Consider the following 25,604-nt stretch of genomic DNA (forward strand, 5'->3'; position numbering starts at 1 on the left):
TTTTTTAAATAAATAAGGAGGGAAAGAGGGAGAGAAAGAAAGATGAAAGAGAGGGAGAAAAGTTAAGGACAGCAGTTGCCCGTCTGGCTGCTGTGAAGAGAGGGACATTTGGGGACATGGTGTCACCTGTGGAGAAGACATGGGTCTTGTGTCTACTGCTTAACAGCTGGTGGACTTGGGTAAAGCAGTCCATTTCATGCTGTGTGAAAGGGATGAATGACAGTAATAGCACTTTCCTTTCTTGTGGTGTTCTGTGAAGACAAGAAGCTGTACTTTGCACACTGTGTGCCTCAAAGCACCACCCAGTAAATGCAGGCTCAGTAGGAAATAAGGACACTTAAGAGTTCCCCTAGGCTTGAACAGGAAGCCCTGTGTGATAAAGACGGGGACCTGGCAGTGAGAGGAGCAGGGGCAGAGCGCTGGCTGCTTTTCTCCATAAATCTGGAGCCATCAGGAACTGTACTGCTATTCCGGTAAGTGGGCTCCCGCAGCCCGCAATCTCCTCCTCTTGCTCTTTCCCAGAATTCAGCAGCAGGTTTCCCATTAAGGCAGGACATGTTCACCCACTTGACATCTGGTTGCTTTTGCAAGGGCTTCACCACTCAGGATGACTTTTTCAGATAAAAAGAGAAAGACAGGGATAGAGAGACAGAGGAGAGATGGGGAAAGACAGCACAGCACTGAAGCTTTCTCCAGTGCAGTGGGGGCTGGCCTGGAGCCTGGGTCTATGGTGAGCTATCGTGCCAGCCCCCATTTGAAATCTAAACAATGTACTCTTTGACTCACACCCTCAAAACAACAAACAAAAAATACCAGCTAGGAACATTTGATGATTTGGAATGAGTTTTCAAGCCTTCTGACTTGAAAACTGGGGTCTTTGAGCTCTAAAACTCTTTCAGGCCTGTATATCCTAAAGTTTTAGAAGACAGAGCATTTAAGAGTCCTCGAGCCCTCAGAATTGACGTGTAGGATGTCTGAGGGTCAGTGTGAGAGGCTGTAGAGGAATAGAGTCCCAGAGCAACAAAATCAGTGTGGGGTGTGGGAGGTGAAAGTTGTCCAAAAAGGACAAAATGGTCCAGAAGCCAAAGGTGGGAAGACACCTGGAGTTCTCCGTTTTAGGTGCCACTGGCCCCGCTGTTCTGGGGAAGGCAAAGGCCACTTGGCAGGTGCCATCGCTCTAGATTCTGCCCCAGCAAAGGAGGGGTGACCTAAAGATTACACACTGTCCCCTGAAAGCTCTGGACATGTTATCCAGGCCAAAATCCTTTTGGAGGTGCAGAAAGTGGTAGTTCTGGCATCTGTAATTGCTTCTCTGATAGCAGGTCAATATATACCCTCAGCCTGTTTCTTTTTCTTTTTTTCCTCTTTTTAATTTTTATTAGTGATTTAGCAATGATTAACAGGCTGTAAGGTAACAGGAGTACAATTCCATATAGTTCCTACCACCAGAGTTCTGTGTCCAGTCCCTCCACTGGAAACTTCCTTTAAAAAAATTATTTATAAAAAGTAAACACTGACAAAAACCATAGGATAAGAAGGGTACAAATCCACATAGTTTCCACCACTAGAACTCTGTATCCCACCCTCTCCCCAATAGCTTTCCTATTCTTTTTTTTTTTAATATAAAAAGGAAACATTGACTAAACCATAGGATAAGAGGGGTACAGCTCCACATAATACCCACCACTAGAACTCTGTATCCCATCCACTCCCCTGATAGCTTTCCTATTCTTTAACCCTCTGGGAGCATGGACCCAAGGTCATTGTGGGATGCAGAAGGTGGAAGGTCTGGCTTCTGTAATTGCTTCCCCACTGAACATGGGAGTTGACAGGTCGACCCATACGCCCAGCCTGCCTCTCTCTTTCCCTAGTGGGGAAGGGCTCTGGGGAATTGGAGTTCTAGGACACATTGGTGGGGTTGTCTGTCCAGGGAAGTCTGGTCAGCATCATGTTAGCATCTGGAACCTGGTGGTTGAAAAGAGAGTTAACATACAAAGCCAAACAAATTGTTGACCAATCATGGTCCTAAAGGCTAGAATAGTGCAGATGAAGAGTTGGGGGGTCCTCCATTTTGTAGATAGCTAGTAGGCATATTTTAATTATATTCCAAAGGGCCTGTGGCTATACCAGTTTTTTTTTTTTTTTCTTTTTTCCCCTGAGCCTGAAATCTGATATGCAGGTGGATCCAAGTTATTGTCTGGGGAGATGATGTCATGGCTAGAAAAAGGACCAGAAAGCTGGATCAGGGAAGAGAGTAGCTCCCTAATATGGGAAAGGGGTATAAATATTGTTGACTGTAAAACCCCATCTTTATCCCTCTGGGAGTATGGACCCATCCCTCTGGGAGTATAGACCAAAATTTTTTATGCAGTGCAGAAAGTGAAAGGTCTGGCTTTTGTAATTGCTTCTTCACTGGACATGGATGTTGGCAGGTCAGTCCATACTTTCGGCCTGTTTCTATCTTTCCTTAGGGGTCTTTGGAGGTAGGGTTCCAAGACACATTGATAAGGTTGTCTGCTCAGGAAGTTGAGGATGAAATCATAGTAGCATCTGCAACTTGGTGGCTGAAAGGCAGTAAGATATAAAGCAGAACCAATTGTTTAATAAACAGAAACTCAAAGGAATGTCTCAGCCTATTTCTATCTTTCCCTAGTGGGGTAGGACTCTGGAGATGTAAGGTTCCGGGACACATTGGTGAGGTCATCTGCCCAGGGAAGTCAGGATAGAATCATGATAGCATCTGCAACTTGAAAGGCAGTAAAATATAAAGCAGGACAAAATGATTAATGAACAGGAACCAAAAAGTATGAATAGAGCAGATGAGAATAAGGATCTTAGATGGGAAAGAAATGAGAAAGTTTATTTTAGGTTGTATAGTTTTTGCTTCAGTTTGAAAGCTAACATGGAGGTGGACTAAAATATTGTCTGGGAAGATGGTGTCAGAGTAGAGAAAAGGGGTAGAAAGTTGGATTAGGGCAGAAAGTAGCTCCCAAAACTTGAAGAAAATCTATGAATAAAATTCACTGTTTACCCCATCAACCTGGTTCAGGGCCCACATTTATTCATATTTGGCACAGGAACCTGTATAATCTCTGAGTCCCTGTCAGTGTGTGCTCACAGCTCGTGGTCACAACTGGGAAAACTCTAGGTTGCACTCATTTCAGGACTCATCTTGAGTGGCATGGTAGGATGACTCAGCCTCCCTTTGGAGAGTGCAGCAGTCCCTACCATTGCTACTTTATAGGGAGGACAAGCTCCCAGAGTGGCCCATGAGAGGGCTTCTGATACATTCCTGATGGAAGTGACCACTGATGGTGGAGAGAGGGATCTATTAGAGGTCTAGGCCCATCATATCTGTGTGGAAATCCATGGACTCCCTGACTAGGGCCCCAGATGGTCTAGTATTGACCAAACAGACTGTTATTATTAAGTGAGCCTCACTCTGCTGAACCAGCTTTATTCACTGAACTCTTAGCTCACTCTTTTTTGTCTTGCCATAAAAACAATCATGCTTCTTTTAGGGACTAGGACTATTTGAATGTTACATTCTTCCAGCATCTTCTCTTAATTTTCTTTTTTTTTTTACTTTGAAATTTTTTTATTTGAATTTTTATTTATGAAAAGGAAACAGTGATAAAACCATAGGATAAGAGGGGTACAATTTCCACCACCAGAACTCCGTAATCCATTCCCTTCCCTGATAGCTTTCCTCTTCTCTATCCCTCTGGGAGTATGGACCCAGGGTCATTATGGGGTGCAGAAGGTGGAAGGTCTGGTTTCTGTAATTGCTTCCCCACTCAACATGGGCATTGACAGGGTGATCTATACTCCCAGCCTGTCTCTCTTTTTCCCTATCTGAGCTCTGGGGCTCTGGGGCTCTGGGGCTCTGGGGAAGCTTTCTCCCCAACTGGCTCACATATTTCTCAACATTGTGACGCGGCTAGAAAGAACACTGATGTACCACTGACCTGTAACTGTTTCCTGTGAAAATCCTCGGTTTTGCTTTGACTTGTAGTCTATTATCAGAATCAGCTTCATGGTTAAGCAAAGGAGGATGCTGGCTTCATATCTGTGCCAAACATGCTTTGTTTACTAATGGGACTGCAAAAGTTTCACCTTGTGGCTTCTTGGGGCTGTTGTCTTTGCAGAATATAAAATAGAAAGAGTATCTTGATCTCTGAGTCTTTAGTAATGTGTAAGGTGATATATGTTATCTCCAGTCACTTCTTCCAATCCGTGTGTATAGACACTCAGAAACAGAATGATTCTTCCGTGGCCTGTGTGTCTGCTCAGGAACAGAAAAACACACGAAATAATCAGAAGAAGCATTGACAAAAACATTAATATCCCAATAAATAAATAATAATAATAATTAATAATAATACTAAAAGAAGGAGCATTGACCAAGCTTCCACTCTGTGCTGGCATTCATTTAGAACTCACCACTTATCAGCTCCTCCACTCCTTGAGATACTCCCTGAAGGAGGAAGAAAGATAGGAGTTGATGGGGGTTTGGCCACAGTCCCAAGCTGGAGGGCAGACAGAGCCAGAATAGTTCCAGCCCCCGAATCACATGGAAGCACTGTGAGTTACATGAGAACAGCTCCATGAATGGTTGAGTGATGCTGGTGTCTCTCCCACTCTCTGTCTCTTTCAGTATAAAATTAAAATATTACTTTGGGAGCCTGCTTGGCAGTATCACACATGCATAAGGCTTAAGTTCCTCTCCGGCATCACATTAAAAATAAAAAGAACAAGTGCTCAAAAAGTCTTGTGCACATGCTTTTATCAGCTTTATTTATGAAAGGTAAAACAGATATTAGTTCAACACCCATCAACTCAAGAATGGAAAAACAAAATGTGGCATACTTATTATTCAGCTATAAAAAGAAAGGATTGTCATATGCTTCAACATAATGAATCTCCAAAAACATTATGCTAAAAGAAAGAAATCAGTCACTCTTAGGCATTTATCCTGTGGACCCTCAAACACTAATTCAAAGGGACATATACACCCCTGTGTTCAAAGCTTCATTATCCACAATAACCAAAGAGTGGAAGCAGTCTAAATGTCCATCAACACATGACTGGCTAAAAAAGTAATTTGATATATATCATGACATCCTATTCTGCAATCAAAAAGATGGTACTGTGTTTTTTTTGGGACAAAAATTGATGGAACTGAAGGTGATTATGCTTAGTGAAATAAGTAACGACTACCAGATGGTTTCACTCATGTGGAATCTAGAGATCTGATACACATGAACTTGAAAAAAAACAAACACATGAAAACAGATGCAGGCAAACTTTCTTTTTTAAAAATTTTTATTTATAAAATGGAAACACTGACAAGACTATAGGATAAGAGGGGTATAATTACCACCACCAGAACTCTGTATCCCATCCCCTTCCCCTAATAGCTTTCTTATTCTTTGAACCTCTGGGACTATGGGCCCAGGGTCATTATGGGATACAGAAAGTGTAAGGTCTGGCTTCTGTAATTGCTTCCCCACTGAACATGGGTGTTGGCAGGTCAATTCATACTCCCAGCCTGCCTCTCTTTCCCTAGTGGGGCAGAGCTCTGGGGAAGAGGGGCTCCAGGACACATTGGTGGGGTTGTCTGCCCAGGGAAGGTTGGCATCATGTTAGCATCTGGAACCTGGTGGCTAAAAAAAGAGTTAACATATAAAGCCATACAAATTGTTGACTAATCATGAACCTAAAGGCAATAATAATGCAAATGAAGATTTGGGGTCTCTGTTTTGGAAATAGCTAGTAGGTCTATTTTAGGTATATTCCAAAGGGCCCATGATTTTATTAGTTTTTGCCTGCGCCTCACATTTGATATGCAGGTGGACCCAAGTTATTGTCTGAGGAGATAATGTCATGGCTGGAAAGAGGGCTAGAAAGCTGGATCAGGGAAGAGAGAAGCTCCCAAAGTATATAAATATTATTGACTATAAACCCCATCAATTTGATCTGGGGTCCATATTCAGCGTAGGAATCTATGTAACCTCTGCATCCATGTAAGTCCAAACTCTTATTCGGTGGTTATGTAAGAACATTCCAAGTTGCACCTATTTCAGGATCCACCTTCTTCAGGTGGTAGATAGAGTATATTATCCAACCCCCCTTCAGAAGATAGAACATTCTCTACCACTGTTGATCCACATTGAGGGCAAGGTCCTATGGGGGGCCCCAAAGGGGCCCATTATGTTGTTCCTGATGGAGATGACCAGTGACAGTGGAGAGAGGGGTCTGTTTGAGGTCTAGGCTCATCATATCTGTGTGGAAATCCCAAGACTCCTCAACTAGGGCCCCAGATGATGGGGTGGGCTGATAGTGACTAAAGAGTCATCATTAAAGTATGCAGTCTCTTGTCCTTATTCAGCTTTTGTAGTCCTTACTTTGATAAGGTTAGCTTTGGAGTGACTGAGGGAAGTATAATAGGTGAGGAGAGTATCTAGGTCTAAGTAGAAACTATTTCATTAGGAACGTTATGGTGTCTTTTTAGGTCTTTCTACTTGCTTGCTTCATTTATTGGCTCACTGCAAACTATTGGTGTACTTTTGCTTTAAGGTATATATTTTGCCCCAATTTGTGGATACATGTGTACATATGCCTTATCGCATGAGACCTGGTCTATATCTAGGTTTTGAGGCTTTGTTAGGAAGTGAACCACCTGAAATGGAAAGGAAAGGTCTCACTGGAGTAATGAGACTGAAGGACTGACATTCCACGCCTGAAGTCTCTGGACACATTCCGAAGTGAAGCATACCGAGGTGGTACTCAGTGCATTGAATAGGTTGGTATCATTAGATGCAGTATCAGTTGGTATGAATTGAGAGAAGCATGCAGGAAAGTGAGTCCCTGCTGGCCTGGGCTAGCTTCACGGGCAGTAGAGAGACGACCAGGGACTCATGGCTGAGCTAGGAAGCAGTATCTTGTTTATTAATCAGATACATCGCCTTTTATGCATCTCTTCATCGGAAGTGGTAAGGGAAAGGAAATGACTAGGAGAGGGGGCGGAGCAAAAAAAGAGCACGAACAGAACATAGAAAGCTTCCATCTAACCAGTGGGGATGAAACCAATACCCTGAAGGATGACAGAGGACCTAGTGGGGGTTGTATTGTTATATGGGAAACTGGGGAATGTTATGCATGTGCAAACTATTGTATTTACTGTTGAATGTAAAATATTAATTCCCCAATAAAGAAATAATAATAATAATAAACCAATACCCTGCAGGCAGGGCGGGACCCAGGTAAAACAGAGATTATGTAAATAGACCACATCGTAAGTAATACAAGGGAACCTAATGTGATGATCAAAACAGAAGGTCTTATAAGCAGAATTTAGAAGCATACCAACATTAGCAGAATTTGGAAGCATACCAACAAGTTCCACTCTAGAGGTTCCAGAACTGGGGGAAATATGGGCTTTATAGAGGAAGCAGGTGGTTCCTGCTGTCTTAGGGTTTAAGAAGGTAATAGATAGTTATTGCCATAATCAAATTATTTGGCAATTGGGTTAATTTTGAAAATCCCATTGTTAGGATTTGCTGTATCATACATGACCTCACCATAATTTATGTCCTTTGATGTTTTACTTGTGTATGTGTGTGTGTGTGTGTGTGTGTGTGTGTGTGTTTGTGTGTGTGCATCTTATAAAGTAATGCCACCAGTTGCTTCTCTTCTCCTGGTCTAAGCTTTTAGGAGAGTCAACATTTCAAAGATTCAGACTATGGTCTGTGCATTAAAAAGTTTGAGACATTCAACCAATTTTTCCTCTCTCATATTAATTAAATAGTGATTTATATGACTACAAGTTAATAGGAGTGTACATAAACACCATTCCCACCACCAAAAGACTGTGTCCCATCCCATCCTCCCCCTACCCCTGCCTCCACCCAGTGAAGCCGAACATCCACCCTCACTCTCCACCCACCCAGAGATTTTTACTTTGATGCCCTACTAAGTCAAATCCTGCTTTGAGTTTACTTTTCTGTTCTTCTTTCTCAACTTCTGTTTATGAGTGGAATCATCCCATACTCATCTTTATCTTTCTGACTTAGCTCACTTAACATAATTCCTTCTAGCTCCATGCAAGATGGGTCAGAGAAAGTGGATTCGTTTTTCTTTTCTTTTTTTAAATTATTTATTTATTTATTGGGGAATTAATGTTTTATATTCAACAGTAAATACAATAGTTTGTACATGCATAACATTCCCCAGATTCCCATTTAACAATACAACCCCCACTATGTCATTCATCATCTTTCATGAACCTGTATTCTCCCCACCCAGCCACCCACCCCAGAGTCTTTTACTTCGGTGTAATACTCCAATTCCATTTCAGGTTCAACTTGTGTTTTCTTTTCTAATCTTGTTTTTTAACTTCGGCCTGAGAGTGAGATCATCCCATATTCATCCTTCAGTTTCTGACTTATTTCACTCAACATGATTTTTTCAAGGTCCATCCAAGATCGGCTGAAAACGGTGAAGTCACCATTTTTTACAGCTGAGTAGTATTCCATTGTGTATATATACCACAACTTTCTCAGCCACTCATCTGTTGTTGGACACCTGGGTTGCTTCCAGGTTTTGGCTATTACAAATTGTGCTGCCAAGAACATATGTGTACACAGATCTTTTTGGATGGATGTGTTGGGTTCCTTAGGATATATCCCCAGGATGGGAATTGCAGGGTCGTACGGTAGGTCCATTTCTAGCCTTCTGAGAGTTCTCCAGACTGTTCTCCACAGAGGTTGGACCAATCTGCATTCCCACCAGCAGTGCAGGAGGGTTTCTTTGACCCCACACCCTCTCCAGCATTTGCTGCTGTTACCTTTTCTGATGTATGACATTCTCACAGGAGTGAAGTGATATCTCATTGTTGTCTTGATTTGCATTTCTCTGACAATCAGGGACTTGGAGCATTTTTTCATGTGTTTCTCGGCCTTTTGGATCTCTTCTGTGGTGAATATTCTGTCCAAGTCCTCCCCCCATTTTTGGATGGGGTTATTTGTTGTCCTGTTGTTGAGTCTGGCAAGCTCTTTATTATTAAACTCTTATCTGATGTATGGCATGTAAAGATCTTCTCCCATTCTGTGAGGGGTCTCTTGGTTTGGGTAGTGGTTTCTTTTGCTGTGAAGAAGCTTTTTAATTTGATGTAGTCCCATAGGTTTATACTTGCCTTAGTTTTCCTTGTAATTGGATTCTTTTCATTGAAAATGTCTTTAAAATTTATGCAGAAAAAAGTTCTGCCAATATTTTCCTCTAAGTATCTGATAGTTTCTGGTCTAACATCCAAGTCCTTGATCCACTTGGAATTTACTTTTGTATTTGGTGAAATACAGTGATTCAGTTTCATTCTTCTGCATGTTTCAACCCATTGTTTCCAACACCATTTGTTGAAGAGACTCTGCTTTCCCCATGTAATAGTCTGGGCCCCTTTGTCAAAGATTAGATGTCCATACATGTGGGGCCTCATTTCTGGGCTCTCAATTCTATTCCACTGGTCAGTGTGTCTGTTCATGTTCCAGTACCAAGCAGTTTTGATGACAATGGCCCTATAATACAGTTTGAGATCTGGGAGTGTGATGCCTCCGGTTCTGTTCTTTTTTCTCAAGATTGTTTTGGCAATTCTAGGTCTTTTCTGGTTCCAGATAAACATTTGTAGCATTTTTTCTATTTTCCTAAAAAATGTGCTTGGGATCTTGATGGGGATAGCATTAAATTTGTAGATGGCTCTGGGTAATATATTCATTTTGATGATGTTAATTCTTCCAACCCATGAGCATGGAATATCTTTCCACTTCTTTGTGTCTTTTTCAATTTCTTTGAGTAGTGACTCATAATTTTCAGTATACAAGTCTTTCACTTCTTCGGTTAGGTTTACTCCTAGATATTTTATTGTTTTTGTTGCTATAGAAAAAGGAACTGATTTCTGGATTTCAATTTCTTCTAACTTAGTGTTTGCATAGAGGAATGCCACTGACTTTTGAATGTTAATTTTTTTTTTTTTAGAGACACTTGATTTTTTATTTTCTTAAAAAAATACAAAGGAAATGAACTCTTTAGTTAATACAATGCAGGAATGTTAATTTTATAGCCTGACACATTACTGTATTGCCTGATGATTTCCAAAAGCTTCTTGCTGGATTCCTTAGGTTTTTTCCATGTATACTATCATGTCATCTTCAAATAAGGAGAGTTTGACTTCTTCTCTTCCAATCTGTATGCCTTTAATTCCTTGCTCCTGCCTGATTGCTATGGCAAGAACTTCCAACACTATGTTGAATATAATGGTGATAGTGGGCAGCCCTGTCTAGTACCTGATCTGAGGGGAAATGCTTCCAGTTTTTCACCATTGAGTATGATGTTGGCTGAAAGTTTGCTATATATAGACTCCACTATCTTCAGGAATTTTCCATCTATCCCCATTTTTTGTAGTGTTTTGATCATAAAGGGATGTTGTATTTTGTCAAAGGCTTTCTCTGCATCTATTGATATGACCATGTGGTTTTTGGTCTTGCTTTTGTTGATGTGGTGGATCACATTGATTGATTTACATATATTAAACCAACCTTGCATGCCTGGGATAAACCCCACTTGGTCATGATGAACCATCTTTTTGATATACTGCTGTATCCGGTTGGCTAGAATTTTGTTCAATATTTTTGCATCTATGTTCATCAGAGATATTGGTCTGTAGTTTTCTTTTTTGGTTGTGTCCCTGTCTGCTTTTGGTATCAGGGTGATGTTGGCTTCATAGAAGCTGGCAGGGAGTATTCCAGTGTCTTCAATCTTCTGGAAGACTTTTAAAAGTAGAGGTATTAGTTCTTCTTTGAAAGTTTTGTAGAATTCAATTGTAAAACCATCTGGTCCAGGACTTTTATTTTTGGGAAGATTTTTGATAACTGTTTCAATTTCATTAGCTGTGATGGGCCTGTTCATGTTATCCACTTCCTCTTGACTTAGTTTTGGAAGTTGGTAGGTATCTAGGAAATCATTCATTTCTTCCAGGTTCTCTAGCGTGGTGGCATATAGTTGCTCATAGAAGCCTCGCATGATATGTTGAATTTCTGCAGTGTCTGTTGTGATATCTCCTCTTTCATTTACTATCCGATTTATTTGGGTCTTCTCCCTTTTTTGTTTTGTGAGTCTGGCTAAAGGTTTGTCAATTTTGTTTACTCTTTCGATGAACCAACATTTACTTTCATTGATCTTTTGTATGGTTTTCCTATTCTCAATGTTATTTATTTCTGCCCTAACTTTAGTGATTTCTGTCCCTCTGGTTGCTTTAGGATTCCTTTGTTGTTCTTCTTCTAGGTCTTTAAGATGTGCAATCAGGCTGTTTATTTGTGCCTTTTCTTGTTTCCTAATGTGTGCTTGTATAGCTATGAACTTCCCTCTTAGGACTGCTTTAGCTGTGTCCCAAATATTTTGATAGCTTGTGTCTTCATTTTCATTGAACTCTCGAAACATTTTGATTTCTTCCTTGATTTCCTCTTTGACCCAGAAGTTGTTAAGAAGTGTACTGTTGAGCTTCCACATTTTGGGACTGTTACTAATCTTTTGTTGATTGTTAAGTGTTAGTTTAATTCCACTGTGGTCTGAGAAGATGCTTGGGATGATTTCAGTGCTCTTGAATTGGCTGATGCTGTCTTTGTGGCCTAACATATGGTCTATCCTTGAGAATGATCCATGTGGATTTGAGTAAAATGTGTATTCCAGTTTCTTGGGATGAATGACTCTGAAAATGTCCAATAGTTCTAGTTTATCTATCTCTTCATTTAGCTCCCTTATGTCTTTACTGATTTTCTTCCTGGATGATCTGTCAAGTTGAGATAATGGGGTGTTGAAGTCCCCTACTATGATTGTGTTACTGTTAATATATTGCTGTAGCTCTTTCAGTAGAAGTTGGATGTATTTAGATGGCTTCTCATTGGGTGCATAGATATTAATAATTGTTAAGTCCTCTTGATTGACTGATCCTCTGAGCATTAAGTAGTGTCCATTCCTATCTTTCTTAATCTTATCTATTTTAAAGTCTATCATGTCAGATATGAGAATAGCTGTTCCTGCCCTTTTTTGTGGGCCATTGGCTTGTATGATAGTTTTCCATCCTTTCACTTTAAGTCTGTGTTTGTCTTGTTGAGTTAGGTGAGTTTCCTGTAGACAACATATTGTTGGGTTGTGTTTTCTGATCCATCTTCCTACTCTGTGTCTTTTAATAGGTGAATTCAGGCCATTGACATTTATTGATATCAAAGATTGAAGATATTTTAACGCCATTCTTGTAGAGTTTTAGAGTGTTTTGATATATGTCCTATTTGTGGTGGTCTGGTTGTTTATAGGAGACCTTTCAGAACTTCTTTCAGGGCAGGCTTGGTGATGGTTGCTTCCTTCAACTATTGCTTGTCTGAGAAGGTTTTGATGCTTCCATCTAGTCTGAATGACAGTCTAGCAGGATATAGTATTCTTGGCTGAAAGCCTTTCTCATTGAGCTCTCGATAGATATCTTGCCATTCTCTTCTGGCCTGTAGTGTTTGTATGGAGAAGTCTGCTGCTAATCTTATGGGTTTTCCTTTGTAGGTGACTCTTTGTTTTTCTCTTGCAGCCTTGAGGATCCTTTCTTTATCCTTATTCCTTTCCATTCTAAGTATGACATGTCTTGGTGTCTTTAGGTCTGGGTTAATTCTGTTTGGGACCCTCTGGGCTTCTTGAATCTTTATGTCTTTGGTGTTGTCTAGACTAGAGAAATTTTCAGCTATTATGGCCTGGAAAATGCTTTCTTCCTCTCCTTCTCTTTCTTCCTCTGGTAAGCCAATAATGCGTATATTGTTTCTTTTGAAGTCATCCCATAGGACTCTGTTGTTGTTTTCAGCATCTCTTAATCTCTTTTTGAGGTCTCTTACTTCTTTTTTAGTTGTCTCTAATTCATCCTCAATCTTGCTAATTCTGTCTTCAGCCTCATAGATTCTATTCTCTCTGCCCTCTACTGCTTTCTGGAGTTCATCTATTTTGTTGCCCTGCTCTGATACTGTTTTAGCTTGTTCAGCTAGTTGCCTTCTTAGCTCAGCGATTTCAGCTTTCAGCTCTCTAATAACCATGAGATAATTAGAATTTTCTTCCATATTCTCATTTGTTGTTGCTGCATTTCTGATTACAATTTTTTCAAATTCTTTACTCACTCCTGTTATTATTTCCTTAGCTAATGTTTGGATGTTGAACTCGTTGTTTTGTGCTTCACCATCTGGAGGACTTTTAGCTGGACTCTTGTCCTGGTTTGAGTCCCCAATATTTTTTCTTGTTGTTTTAACCATTTTATATATTATGTTATGAGTTCCCTTTATCAGTACTTTTCAAATTATTGATCACTATTGCCTGGATTGACGTGTCTAAGTAATTTAATTAAAGGTTTTACCGTGGTGGAATTTAACAGTTTTTTCAATCCCTGAGTTGGAGCTCAGTGGTTTAAAAGCCTCTCTTTTTTTCTTTTTTCTTCCCTGTAGGCTATGGGAGCCTGAGGGCTTTTAAACTATCAATAGGCTTCTTAGCTTAATCACTGACTCCTGACCAAGAGATAAAGCAGGGTGTGGCAGAGATAATCCAGTGGTTATGCAAAGACACTTTCACAGCCCCTCAGCTATGCCACCGAGGTATAGGTCTTCTCCTGAGTTTCCCGGTTAGATAGATCTCTGTCCCCTGGTGTCTCTCCCTGTTGCTACTCCAGATTCTGAGGGTAGTAGCAATGGAGACTCAGAATTGCACTTGGTGAGTCTCTGGGGAGTCCTTTCCTCCCTTCAGCTGTCCCCTTGTTGGTGGAGCAGACTGGAGGTGGTGTCTCCACTGATAAACTGTTGAACTGTTAGCAGTCACTTAATCTCTCCTTAGGCCCCTCTCTCCTCTCTGTCACCAACCATGCGTGTTTGTACTCACGGGTGATTTACTGGGTTCCTGTGGTCATTCTAGTCCTGTCTTGTTTCAGTCCCGGGTGGTCTCCTTTGGTATTCCTAGTTGATCCGGGAGATGAGAGGAGAGGAGAGGCGAGGAGAGAAATCGATCTGCTGCTCGTAGCTCCGTCTCCGGAAGTCGAATCCTCGTTTTTCTTAATAGCTGCGTAGTATTCTATCGTGTATATATACCACAGCTTTCTCCACCATTCATCTGTTGTTGGCACCTGGTTTGCTTCCAGGTTTTAGCTATTACAAATTGTGCTGCTCTGAACATAGGTGTACACCTATCTTTTTGTTTGGGTGTTATGGAGTCCTTGGGGTATATCTCTAGGAGAGGAATTACTGAGTCATATGGAAGGTCCATATCTAGCCCTGTGAGAGTTTTCCAGACTGCTCTCCACAGAGGTTGGACCAAATGGCTTTCCCACCAGCAGTGCAGAAAGGTTCCTTTGTCCCCACAACCTCTCCAGAATTTGTTTCTGCTGTCACTTTTGATGAATGCCATTCTCTCAGGGGTGAGGTGGTATCTCAATGTTGTCTTTATTTACATTTCTCTGACAATCAATGACCTGGAGCAATTTTTCATGTGTTTGTTAGCTTTTTGTATCTCTTCTGTAGTGAATATTCTGTTCATATCCTCTGCCCATTATTGGATGGGGTCATTTGCTTTTTTGTTGCTAAGTTTGCTGAGCTCTTTGTATATTTTGATTATTAGTCTCTTGTCTGATATATGGCATGTGAAGATATTTTCCCATTCTGTGAGAGGTCTCTTTGTTTGGGTGATGGTTTCTTTGGTTGTGCAGAAACCTTTCAATTTGATGTAGTCCCACTGGTTTGTTTTTGTTTTAGTCTTCCTTGCAATTGGATTTATATCATCAAAGATGTCCTTGAGATTTAAGTAGGAAAGTGTTCCATGAAAGTTTTCCTCAAAGTATTTTTTTAACAAATGCTTTTTATTTTCCTTTTTAAAAATCTTATTTTATATAATTTTTAATTTATTTATAAAAAGGAAACACTGACAAAACCATAGGATAAGAGGGGTAAAACTCCACACAATTCCCACCACCAGAAGTCTGTATCCCATTCCCTCCCTTGGTAGCTTTCCTATTCTTTAACCCTCTGGGAGGATGGGCCCCAGGTCATTGTGGGATGCAGAAGGTGGAAGGTCTGGCTTCTGTAATTGTTTCCCCACTGAACATGGGTGTTGACAGGTTAATCCATACTCCCAGCTTACTTCTCTCTTTCCCTAGTGGGGCGGGGGTTCTGGGGAATCAGAGCTTCAGGACACATTGGTGGGGTTGTCTGTCCAGGGAAGTCTGGTTGGCATCATGCTAGCCTCTGGAATCTGGTGGCTGAAAAGAGAGTTAACATACAAAGATAGCTTCTGGTCTAACATCCAGGTCTTTGATCCATTTGGAGTTGACTTTTGTTTCTGGTGAGATAAAGTGCTTCAGTTTCATTTTTCTGCATGTTTCAACCCAGTTTTCCCAGCACCACTTATTGAAGAGAGCCTCCTTCCTCCGTTTAATATTTTGGGTTTCTTTATAAAAAATTAGATGTCCATAGGTGTGGGGGTTTAGTTCTGGGCTTTCAATTCTGTTCCATTGGTCTGTTTACCTATTTTTGTTCCAGTAGCAGGCTGTTTTGATGATGATGGCCTTATAATATAGTTTGAGATCTGGGAGTGTGATGCCTCCATTTCTGTTTCTTTTCCTCAAGATTGTTTTGGCAATTCTAGGTGTTTTCACAAACTGTTTCTAGGATGTATTAAAAGTATTGTGACTATCTTTATGAAGTGGGAGATGGGGATACAGAACTTTGGTGGTGAGTTAAGTATGGTGTGGAACTATACTCTATAATCTTATTGTCTTGTAACCCACTACCAATCACAAATAAAAAAAATTAAATAATAAAGAAACCATACACAATTTACACCCTCTCCCATAACATATGACACATAACATATGAGAATATGAATTTCTCTTTTTCTTGCCAATTCTAAATTTCTTTTATCTATTTGTTTATTCACTCATGCATTCATTTAATTTGGATAGAGACAGAGAGAAATTGAGAGAGGAGGAGGTTATAGAGACTGAAGAGAGACAGAAAGACACCTGCAACATTACTTCACTGCTTACGAAGTTTCCTACCTACAGGGGGGACCTGGGACCTGAACCGAAGTCCTTGCGTACTGTAATGGGTGTGCTCAACCAGGTGCACCTCTGCCCAGCTGAAGCAACTCTTAATTTTTTTTTTATCAATTTTGTTGATTTACCATAGGTATACATTACAATAAAATTTCAGGAATATAGTTTCATAGCTCTATGAGTGTATAAGTCACCATCCAAATCCCACCGCCATCACACTATCAAATGACTATGTAGTGTATAATTCCATGTATCTAGAATATTGCCTTGGTCCTAGAAGAAAAGCATTCCCTCTCAATACTCTACCCTTTCTTTCTACTCTAAAGTTCTAAAAGTTTGCTATTCTACGTGAAAGATGAGGTTCTCTCAGGTTGGGGAATAGCTTCATCTTTAACAATTATACCAGACAACAGCTCAGATCCTGGTCAAGTTCTGGTCTCAGGGAAGCCAGGGAAGACAGCAGAACATCTGAGATTCAGAAGCTCAAGGCCAGGCCATGCTTCCTCCCCTCACCCCCACCCTGATTTACCAATTTACAGCAAGAACTATCATTACAAGGATGCCAAACCTTTGAATTCTCTGTCCTACCTCCTCTCTCAACCATTATAGAAATATGGGGCCTAATGTTCCTGGCCTAGGATGAGGAGTTAGTGTCTGGTTAGCTTGTTTAATGACATGAGGCTAATATGATGTAAGGGCTCCACCTCACAGGAAAGATCCATGCCTCAGTTTCGCCAGGGTCCCATCCTCTGAAGAGAACTGGAATGGCTTTGACCTCCAGAGTTGCTCCTCTCTGTCTGCCCTTCCAAGGGCTTCTCACTCCTTCCTCATAGACACAGCTGCCTTTATTATATTGGCAGTTTATTTGACCATTAATTATTTTATCTCATTTTTTCACCTCCTTATAACTAGTAAATGTTGAAAAACTGGAAACTTTAGTCAAGGAAAAGGAGCAAGCAGGAAAAAAAAAAGTCATCCACAGTCCTAGCCATAGAAAAAAATAATAATTACTTTTTTTTTGGTGCATGCCCTTTCAGTGTTTTATTTTAATATTTGTAAGCATGCATGATTTATAACTTGGGGACAAAGTTTAGGGCATACACAATGTTATTTTTCAACAGAGTTCTTCACTTAATAATTCATTGAGAATATCTTTTTATGGTAAGCACTATCATTGATTTTCTCTTCCTTTCTCTCTCTCTCTCTCTCTCTCTCTCTCCCTTCCTTCCTTTCTCTTTCCCCCCTTTCTTTTCTTTTTGTCTATATGAAAACACCTTATAGAACTATCCTGTCCAAATACACACTTAACTAAATTTGTTCAGCAAATCCATTTCCTGAAGTGAACACACAATGAAGGGGTATGTGTGTTTTTATTTAAGACAGTTGATATTTATAGTGAGTAGCCCCATTGAAAGATGAAAACAATTCAAATTCCCGCCTGTAGTGTGGGAGAATGTGAGTTCCTCTCCTTTAGCCCAGTTTGTACATAACATTTCAACCCCCACTAGGTCCTCTGCCATCATGTTCTAGGACCTACACCCTTTCCCCAACTCCCATGTCTTTTACTTTGGCACAGTTCACCAACTCCAGTCCAAGTTCTGCTTAGTGTTTTCCTTCTGTTCTTATTTTTCAACTTCTGTCTATGAGTGGGATCATCCCATATTCATCCTTTTGTTCCTGGTTTACAGTTAACAGTAAATATAGTTGTTTGTACAGGTGTAAAATTTCTCAGTTTTAAAACACTCTAACTTCCCAGCCTAGGTCCTCCTTCACCATCATGCACTGGGACCTGGAAACTCCCCCACTCCCAAGAGTCCTTTATTTTGGTGTAATATTCATTTATTTTTTATAGCGAAATATACAGGACAAAATTTCCCATCATGGGGGTTGGGCAGTGGTGCACACATTACCGTGCGCAAAGACTCAGATTTGAGCTCCCCACTCCACAACTGCGGGGGAGGCTCCATGAGTAGCAAAGTAGGTCTGCAGATGTTTCTCTTTCTCCCTCTCTATCTTCCTCACCCCTCTCAATTTCTCTGTGTCTTATCAAATAAAATAGAAAGAAAAATAAAGGAATAAATATCCTCAGGGCACGGTGGAGTTGTAGTGCCAACACTGAGCCCCGGCTATAACCATGGTGGCAATTAAAAAAAAAAAGAAAAAAAATTTCCCATGGTAACCATAGTTAGTGTATAAATAAATCCGTGGCATTAGTCATGAAATTTGTTGCTGTGGGATGATTTAGCTGCTTCCTGACCTACCTTCAGCCCGTCTTCATACTCCTCTCCAGGGCAGACAGCCCACCAGTGTCAGCCACTCAGTCTCTCTCACTCTAGATTCTACCCCCTGTACCCTGCTGTGTTGCCAGCCTGGACTTGAGCCTCCCTGGGCACCGTTCTGCTACCAGCTGGTCCCAGTTGTCTGCTGACACCAGAGGGCAGCTGTGAGGCTGGAGGAGAAAGGAAGGGGTGTCAGCAAAGCTGGCTCCCTCTGAGGTGGCAAGGGAAGAGCTCGCTCCAAGGCCTCTCTCCTCAGTGAGAAGGCCGTGCTCAGGCCCACATGCTCATGGGATGTTCTTCTGCCCTCAAATACTCTGCCACTGAACTCCACCCTCACCTGTGTCTTTCTGCCTGTGTGCCTGGTGCCAAATCTCCACTTTTTAAAATAAATTTATTTATTTTGGATACAGACAGTGAGAAATTGGCAGGTAAGGGGAAGATAGAGGAAGAGAGTTAAAGAGAGAGATACCTGAAACACAGCTTCATTATTTGTGAAGCATCCCCCACCTTCCCCCACAGGTGGGGACCAGGGGTTTGAACCTAGGGCCGTGTGTATTGTAGTGTAGGCACTCTGCTGGATTGCCACCACTCAGCCCCATTAAATTTTTTCTTTTATAAGGACAAAAGTCATATAGAGTTAGCTCGATCTTATGTCAATAAGACCTTGTTTGGACTTGACTTCCTCTATAAGTACTGTGTCCAAATTGAGTTCTGCCTACATTCTGGGGAGTTAGCACCCCTAAAGAAGATTGAGGAAGCAGTATAATGAAGGGAACAGTCCGAGCAGAGACTGAGAGAAAGCAGAAGTTGCTAGACAAGAGTTCCCGTAGGTGTAGGCAAGAGTGTGGGAAGGTTAAGAGATATGGGATTCAATTAGAATCCATACAGTGTCCTTTGAGAGGATGGCCTGTGTCCTGGGGGAGACTTGAACCTGCCTTCTGGCAGTGGTTGGGGGTATCAGGAAGCTCATCAGCAGGGCCTGTCCTGGTGATCTCCTGGGGAAGGTGTCAACCAGTTCTAGCTGGCCAGGAGCTAATGGAGGGTGTGCCTGTTACATAAAAATAAAAAGAGAGGAGATCTTTATACATAGGCCATCACAGCAGAGCCAGCATCACTGGGGGTGAGCAGAACAAGGTCCATGGACACTCCCAGCCTTTGTGACTTCCTTCAGTTCACCAGATTCATAGTCCCCACCACGTTTTATCTTGTCACCAGAAATAAAAGCACCCCCCCCCCAAGACTATAACATGTCCTCCTGTCAGTCTGAAGGCATTCTGCTTGAGTGGGTGCTGGACAAGCAGGGATGTCCAAGGTTGCACAGGGAGTAACTTCACAAGGAAAGGCAGATGGTGTTGAGAATTTCTGGAGTAAACAGGAGGAGATGCTGCCTGGGCAGCCACCTACCTGCTGGGATGAAAGGGAAGACCGGGGCTAGTGGTCAGGCCCTGGGCAGCACCAGACAGGAGAGGCCCCAGACGCCTTGGCCCTCAGGGCTCAGGGTTGGCTTGGATTCCAGGAAGGATGATTGGTCATAGAGCCCAGGGTTGATAGCCCCACACCATTTGTATTTATTTACTCAGCCCTCGGGCTGCCTTCCCACTGAAACCAATGCCCCTCTGTCCCATCACCTGAGACTGTCTAGAGGGCCAGGCCCCATGTGTCCAGTTAATTTCCCACATATTAATCACCCCAAGACACATGTTACCACTTCCTCAGCTACACTCAAGAAATGATCACTTCAAAGGAATCAAATTTCTCAACACAGATAGAGAGAATAATCTAGAGATCAGAATGAAACCACAGTCTAGAGATTAAGCAGCAGGATCTCACATGGAGAGGGAAGATTGTCTGATTTTTTTTTTTTCCTTTGTCATCTGCAGGACTTAATTGCTCTGAGCTGACTAAGGAAATGTGGAAACACAGAGAGGAAAATACACTGTAACATCGAAGCTTCCTCCAATATGGTGGGGAACCTGGGTCACGTGCATGACAGAGCAGGTGTCCTATCCAGGTGAGTTATTTTGCCAGCCTGGGAAGATTCACTTGAAACCAGGAGTCCTTAGTTGTTCCCCATCTCACTGTCAGTCTCCTCTTTGCCCTGACCATGGCCAGTGCCCTGGGTTTCCCATAGCTGTGTAGGGCCCCAGTATGGCCTACCCTTTCTGAGTCCAGCACTCTACCTCATGGCTCCTGACTCCTCCAAGGGTATCTGCCTTCAGAGGCAGTTCCCTGCCTTGAGCCACACTCAAAACATCTTCCTGCACAGACTTCTCCCCAGGGAAGTTTCTGGTGGGTCACTACCTCTCACCTCACAGGGCAGTGTTCTCAACGATGCCCCCAGCTCTCCCTTCCCACAAGGCTAAACCACCTGTCTCCTCACTCCTCAGCTGGATGCAGAAAGTGCTGCTGGTGGGTTGAACCTACAGACTCTGGGGCCTCAGGGATGCAAGTCATTACTCTAACAGCAAGATCATACATATTGGTGGGAAACTCAGAGTCATTCTGTTATAACTTGGCACAAGGGAAGGATATTTCCTCTTATAACAACTCCTTTTCAGCATTTACCAGAAACTCTATCTAGTTAAATAAGACAGGAAAAGGCAGTGAAAGGTTTATAGATTGAGAAGGAAGAAATGAAAATTTCTTCACAGATGACATGGTCTACTCTGTCAAAAACCCAAAAGAACTGACAAAATATCTGGAGAGAATGAGCAGTGACAGCAAGGTTGCAAGCTACATCCTTAGTGTATAAAACCACTTCCCTGTTACCAGCAAAGCACATGTGGGGTTTGAAGTTAAAACCACAGTACCACCTACATTAGCACCCTCCCCAAATGGAATGCTTAGATGCACAGCTAACAAAACATGTACAAGGTCTACATGAGGAAATATACAAAGCACTGGTGAATAAAATAAAGCTAACAGAGAGATTTCCAAGTTCATCCACTAAGAGATCCAATACTGTCAAGATGTCATTTCTTCTCAATCAATCTATGGGTTTAATGCAGTTCCAATGAAAATCCCAGAAAGTGGATATTAACTGGTTCAAGTTCATGTAAATATAAATGACCTAAAATAACCAATAGTGAAAAAGAAGAAAGTTGGAAGACTAATGTTACCTGACTGACCTATATAAAGCTGCTTAATCAAGATGATATGATACTAGTGAAAAAACATACAAATAGATCAATGGAGATGAAGAGAAAGTCTGGAAATAAACCCATGTAAATACAGTCAAATGATCTTTGGCAAAGGTGCAAAGGCAACCGAATGGGGCAAAGACAGCCTTCAACAAATGATGCTAGAACCACTGGCATTCTGGGTTAAGGAGGAGGAGGTGGTGGAGGAGGAGAATTTAGATGTACACATTACACTCTGCACAAAAAATAATTTAAAATGGATCCTAGACATAAAGGGAAAGTGTGAAACTATAAAATTCTTAGAAGACAGCAAAGGAGAAAGTCCAGGTGACTTTGCTCATGGTGATGAATTTTGAGATATAACGCTAGCAGCATGATGCCTGAAAGAAATAATGTAATAGTTGGGCTGTAGGGGCCATGTGGTGGTGCACTCAAGTTAAGCGCACATAGTACTAAGCACAAAGACCCACACAGGATCTGAGTTTGAGACTGCGCTCCCCACCTGCAGGGGGTCCACTTCATAAGTGGTGAAGCAGATCTGCAGGTCTCTCTCTCTCTCTCTGTCTCTCTATCTATCTATCTATCTATCTATCTATCTATCTATCACCTATCTATCTCTGTGTCTCCATATCCCCCTCTCAGTTTCTCTCTGTCCTGTCAAATAAAATGGGAAAAGGAAGAATAGTTGGCCTTTATGGACATCAAAAACATCTGGTGTGTGAATGACAACAGCAAGAGAATGAGAAGACAGTCACAGACTGGGAGAAAATAGCTGAAAAAGATACAACTAATAAACGACTATTATACATATTCAAAGAATTCTTTTAATTTACTTATAAAATATTTTGTTATTTGTTGGATAGAGACAGAAACTGAAAGAGGAGGGAGAGAAAGAGAGCATGAGAGAGAGAGAGAGAGAGAGAGCTACCGCACTGATTTACTGCTCAGGAAATTTCCCCCTGCAGTTGGGGACCAGGGGCTTGAACAGGGATCCTTCCACATGGAAGGAGCATGTGCTCTCAACCAGGTGTGACACTACCCAGCTGTCTCTTTTAGTGTCTTAGAAACATAAATAACATTTGGTATTCTTAAATATCTCAAGAGAAAAATTAATACTCAACAATAGGAAAACAACCTGATTAAAAAGCTGACTGAAGGCTTTAACAGATAGCTCACTAGGGAAGATAAATGGAAAATAAGAATATGAAAAGTTGTTTCGTGTCATATGTCACCAGGGAAAGGCACATTCATAGAACCATGAGACACTACTGCACACCTAGTAGGAGGACCAAAGCCCAGGGTACTGGGGATGCCACAGACAAATACTGATGTGGCTTTGGGACAACAGGAATGCCCAGTCATTGGTGGTGGGGAAACTAAGTGGTCATTTCAGAACACTAGTTACTGCTCCTTCCAAAGGAGTCAGAAGTTGTGCTCACACAAAAGCCTGCATGCAGATCTTTATTTATCAGTGACGAACTTGGAAGCAACCAAGACACCATTTAGTTGGTGAATACAAACACAAACTAGCACATCCAGACAATGGGACAGTTTTAAAAGATTTTTTTAGGTGGGCTGGGCAGTAATGTAGCAGGTTAAGAGCAGGTGGCTTGAAGCGCAAGGACCTGTGTAAGAATCCAGGTTCGAGCCCCCAGCTCCCCACCTGCAGGGGAGTCGCTTCACAAGTGGTGAAGCAGGACTGCAGGTGTCTGTCTTTTCCTCCCCCTCTCTGTCTTCCCCTCCTCTCTCGTTTTCTCTCTGTCCTATCCAACAACAACAACAGCTATAACAACAATAATAATTACAACTACAGCAAGGGCAACAAAATGGTAAAAAATGTCCTCCAGGAGCAGTGGGGTCATAGTGCAGGCACCAAGCCTCAATGACAACCTTCGAGGCAAAAAAAAAAAAAAAAAGGCCTTCTTTGTAGTCTTACATATAACACCTAATATATTCCACTAGCTGGAATTGGTAATGTGACTATATATGGCTACATCAGGCTCAACCTGATGCTTCTTCTTCTTCTAGCGTTTGCCCTTCTTCCGTAGCCAGACAACAGCGTCAGGTTGAGCCTGATGTCAAGTTTCGAGACCTCCCTGATGCTGTTAACTGGCTACAGAAGAAGGGCAAATGCTAGAAGAAGAATGGCTATTAAAAAAAAAGATTTTTAACCATCTGGTAGGAAGTAGAGAAATTGAGAGGGAAGAAGAATAAGTAAGGAGAGAGAAGGAGAGAGAAAGAGAGAGAGAGAGAGAGAGAGAGACCTGCAGCACTGTTTTACCACTCATGAAGCTTTCTCCCTGGAGGTGGGAACTGGGGGCTTGAATCCAGGTCCTTGGGTATGATAACATGTGTACTTAACCAGGTGCACCATCACATGGCCCTAACACTGGGATATTACTCTGTGCTATTAAGAAATAAAATGACCAAAGCAACGATTGCTACCTCAACATGCTTCACCTCAGAATGTATCCAGAGACTTCACGTGTGGAATGACAACCCTTCAGCTTCATTACTCGGGTGAGACCTTTCCTTTAATAGTACACTCTAATTTCATCTCAGGTAGTTCACTTTCTAACAAAGTCCCATAACCTAGATATACACCAGTTTCTATGAGAGAGAGCTTATGTGCACACGTATCCATAAACTACTGCAAAATATATACCTGAAAGCAGGACTACACTGGAGTTTGCAGTGAGTACCTCCCTAACACTTCCTCTCCACTATTCCAAGCTTGGGATCCATGATTGCTCAACAAATTGTTTGGCTTCATATGTTAACTCTCTTTTCAATCACCAGGTTCCAGATGCCACCAGGATGCTGGCTAGGCTTCCCTGGATTGAAGACCCCACCAATGTGTCCTGGAGCTCAGCTTCCCCAGAGTCACACCCTACTAGGGAAAGAGAGAGGCAGACTGGGGGTATGGACCGACCAGTCAACGCCCATGTTCAGCGGGGAAACAATTACAGAAGCCAGACCTTCTACCTTCTGCAACCCTCAACGACCCTGGGTCCATGCTCCCAGAGGGATAGAGAATGGGAAAGCTACCATGGGAGGGGGTGGGTTATGGGGATTGGGTGTTGGGAATTGTGTGGAGTTGTACCCCTCCTACCTTATGCTTTTGTTCACTAATCCTTTCTTAAATAAAAAATTAAAAAATATATATATAAGCAAACAAACAAAAAAAGAAATAAAATGGTCGAGGGGCTGGGTGGTGGCACAACTGGTAGAGTGCACACACTACAGTGCACAATGACTTGAGTTCAAGCCCCTGTCCCCTACCTGCAGGTGTGTGTGTGTGGGGGGGGAAGCTTCCTGAATGGCGAAGTAGAGATACAGGTATCCCTCTCTCTCCCTCTTTAGCTTCCCATCCCCCTCCATTCCCCCGTCTCCATCTAAAATAAATAAGTAAAATATTTTTTAAGAAAAGAAAAGAAATGGCATGAAGAAACTTTAAATAAATAACACTAAGTGATCCAAACCAATCCCTACTGTATAGTTCCAACTGGATAGCCTTCTGTAGAAGGCAAAACTATGGAGATGGGAATAAAAGATCAGTGACTGCCAGAGGTTGGGACTGGGAGAGGACTCGACAGGCAAAGCACATTTTTAAAGCAGTGCACTACACTTACACTGTGTGTTGCTACAATGGTAAATTCTGGTCAGGCATATATCCAAACCCATGGAATGTGCAGCACCAAAAGTGGACTCTACTGTCAGCTGTGAAGTTTAGAGGATGAAGTTTAGTTTAGTCAGGGGAGGCTCAATTCACTACCAGTGCCCCATCCTGGCTGGAGATGTGGGCAGTGGGGTAGTTTCTACATGTTTGGGGGCAGAGATTACGGAGAGTCTGTAACTTCCTCTTAATTTTGTTGTAAACTTAAACTGTTATTTTTTTTAAAAAGTATTTTCTTCTCTATGTATGTATTTATTTATAATTTGATAGAGACAGAGAGAAATTGAGAGCGGATGGGGAGATGGAGAGACAGAGAGACACCTGCAGACCTGCTTCACCACTCATGAAACTTTCCCCCTGCAGGTGGGGACATGGGGCTTGAACCTGGGTTCTTGCAC

General features: G+C 41.8%; 1 long non-coding RNA gene across 1 annotated transcript; it reads left to right on the forward strand.

The window, feature by feature from the left end:
* Window positions 1–24,572, forward strand: LOC132538257 (uncharacterized). Its single transcript, XR_009549659.1, has 3 exons — window positions 1–473; window positions 20,271–20,401; window positions 23,896–24,572. It is a non-coding gene; the product is annotated as an uncharacterized LOC132538257 (long non-coding RNA).
* The last annotated feature ends 1,032 nt before the right edge of the window (window positions 24,573–25,604 follow it).

Source organism: Erinaceus europaeus, chromosome 4 (genome assembly GCF_950295315.1).
Source record: "Erinaceus europaeus chromosome 4, mEriEur2.1, whole genome shotgun sequence".
Taxonomy (NCBI): domain Eukaryota; kingdom Metazoa; phylum Chordata; class Mammalia; order Eulipotyphla; family Erinaceidae; genus Erinaceus; species Erinaceus europaeus.